This window comes from Nematolebias whitei, unplaced genomic scaffold (genome assembly GCF_014905685.2).
Source record: "Nematolebias whitei isolate Nwh7 unplaced genomic scaffold, NemWhi1 Nwh_scaf_8732, whole genome shotgun sequence".
Taxonomy (NCBI): domain Eukaryota; kingdom Metazoa; phylum Chordata; class Actinopteri; order Cyprinodontiformes; family Rivulidae; genus Nematolebias; species Nematolebias whitei.
The window spans coordinates 1-2,605 of record NW_023627277.1 but is presented as its reverse complement, the minus strand read 5'-3'; the positions used below and the strand labels follow the sequence as shown (position 1 = coordinate 2,605).

Sequence of the window (2,605 nt, the reverse complement as noted above, 5' to 3'; positions counted from 1 at the left end):
TATTTTGATTTGATTTTGTCCTCATACTCAGATGAACAACAAACCGGGGGGAAGCTTCTCCAGGACCATGGACACTCATCAGTTGATTTGCAGCTGGAGCATTCATATAGTTCTTCTGGAGCAAAGTGGGAAAAAGATGTGAACCCAGTCGAGGGTCTTGTAAGTATTGACACATTTTTCATAGGAGCCCTGAATCACAAGTATTTAAAGCACCTCTCTCTGCACCGCAATGTTTGGGATAAATGGGCTGATTTTGGTCTCCTCTCCTTCCTCATGTTACTAGCATTTTTGCAATTACCAGTAATTATTTCCCCAACATATTTTTATTTTCCTATCTTTAGCTGAAGTACGTAATGAACCAGGATCGCCCATCAGATGAGCTAATAGAAAAGGAGGGAAGTGTATGCCTGACACAGGAGGATTTCTGGCTCTTGGGATTAAATCAGCGCATGGAATCAAACGTAAGTATACAGGTGCTGGTCATAAAATTAGAATATCATGAAAAAGTTGATTTATTTTAGTAATTCCATTCAAAAAATGAAACTTATATAATTCATTACACACAGACTGATATATTTAAAATCTTTATTTCTTTTAATGTTGACAATTCTAACTGAAAACTAATGAAAACCCCAAATTCAGTATCAGAAAATTAGAATATTACTTAAGACCAATAACAAAAAGGATTTTTAGAAATGTTGGCCAACTGAAAAGTATGAACATGAAAAGTATGAGCATGCACAGCACTCAGTACTTACAGTAGATGGGGCTCCTTTTGCCTGGATTACTGCAGCAAAGCAGCGTGGCATGGAGTCGATCTGTCTGTGGCACTGCTCAGGTGTTATGAGAGCCCAGGCTGCTCTGATAGTGGTCTTCAGTTTTTCTGAATTGATGGGTCTGGTGTATCACATCTTCCTCTTCACAATACACCATAGATTTTCTATGGGGTTAAAGGTCAGTTGAGTTTGCCGGCCAATTAAGAACAGGGATACAATGGTCCTTAAACCAGGTACTGGTAGCTTTGGCACTGTGTGCAGGTGCCAAGTCCTGTTGGAAAATTAAATCTGCACCTCCATAAAGTTGGTCAGCAGCAGGAAGCATGACGTGCTCTAAAACTTCCTGTCTGTGCTGACCTTGGACCTCAGAAAACACAGTGAACCAACACCAGCAGATGACATGACACCCCAAACCATCACTGACTGTGGAAACTTGACACTGGATCTCAATCAATGTGGATTATGTGTCTCTCCTCTCTTCCTCCAGACTCTGGGACCTTGATTTCCAAAGGAAATGCAAAATTTACTTTCATCAGAGAACATAATTTTACACCACACAGCAGCAGTCCAGTTCTTTTTGTCTTTAGCCCAGGCAAGACACTTCTGATGCTGTCTCTTTTTCAAGAGTGGCTTGACACAAGGAATGCAACAGCTGAAACCCATATCTTGCATACGTCTGTGCGTGGTGGTTCTTGAAGCACTGACTCCAGCTGCAGTCCACTCTTTGTAAATTTTCCCCACATTTTGGAATGAGTTTTGTTTCACCATCCTCTCCAGGGTGCAATTATCCCTATTGCTTGTACACTTTTTTCTACCACATGGTTGCCTTCCCTTCGCTTCTATGTGCTTGGACACAGAGCTCTGTGAACAGCCAGCCTCTTTAGCAATTACCTTTTGTGTCTTGCCCTCCTTGTGCAAGGTGTCAGTGGTCATCTTTTGGACAACTGTCAAGTCTGCAGTCTTCCCCGTGATTATGTAGCCTACAGAACTAGACTGAGAGACCATTTAAAGGCTTTTGCAAGTGTTTTGAGTTAATTATGCCCCATTTCCATAGCGACGGCTCGGAACGGTTCGACTCGGCTCAGCTTGGTTCAGCTCGGTACATGTTGCATTTCCATATACTTTCAGTAACGGTTCTACTGGGCATGTCCAGAATCCAACTCGCCTTACTAGCTGGTGGTGGTAGTGCTCCATTAAGCTATTTACTAGCCACCACTAACATGTTAGAAAAAAAAGACCCTGAAAAGATTTGCATCAAAAATGCACAATCTCGTAGCTTTGTTGAATATTCTGCTCAGTTTGTGGCTTTTTGACAGACTTTGATGAGAAGAGACCCGGGAAAGGCTGCAGGCAGCGAGGCAAAAGACTCAGGAGAAGTACTGGAGAGTGCGAGCTAGACAACGTGTGAGGGTAAGCTAATGCTAATCTGCTAGTGGGCTATACATACAAAAAAATCAGTGTGTAAAAGTATGTAAATGTCGATTAAATACTGTTTAGTAATACATATGTTGTGTGTGTGTTTCAGATGAATCTCCAGCAAAATAATCACAACAGACCAACAATCTGGGCGTTTAATATATGCAGTAAAATAAGGTGGTTGATTTTTCCCTAAGAGTCATGAATGGTCATAAAGTTAACGGACAATAAAAGGGTTAACCTGGAAGCTTCAGAATTTGTCTAGATAAAACATGTCAGATTAGTGTCACACACACACGGATTGGATAAAATCTGGATTTAGCTCATAATCATGACTTTAACTTGAAACAGGTTTCATATACAGGGTGAGAATTTATTTTTAAGTTTCTGGTAAATTAAAAATAATACAGATT

General features: G+C 40.7%; 1 long non-coding RNA gene across 1 annotated transcript; it reads left to right on the top strand.

The window, feature by feature from the left end:
* The first annotated feature begins 127 nt into the window (after positions 1-127).
* LOC119429842 lies at positions 128-2,176 on the top strand. Its single transcript, XR_005187850.1, has 3 exons — positions 128-159; positions 342-461; positions 2,093-2,176. It is a non-coding gene; the product is annotated as an uncharacterized LOC119429842 (long non-coding RNA).
* Positions 2,177-2,605: the final 429 nt, after the last annotated feature.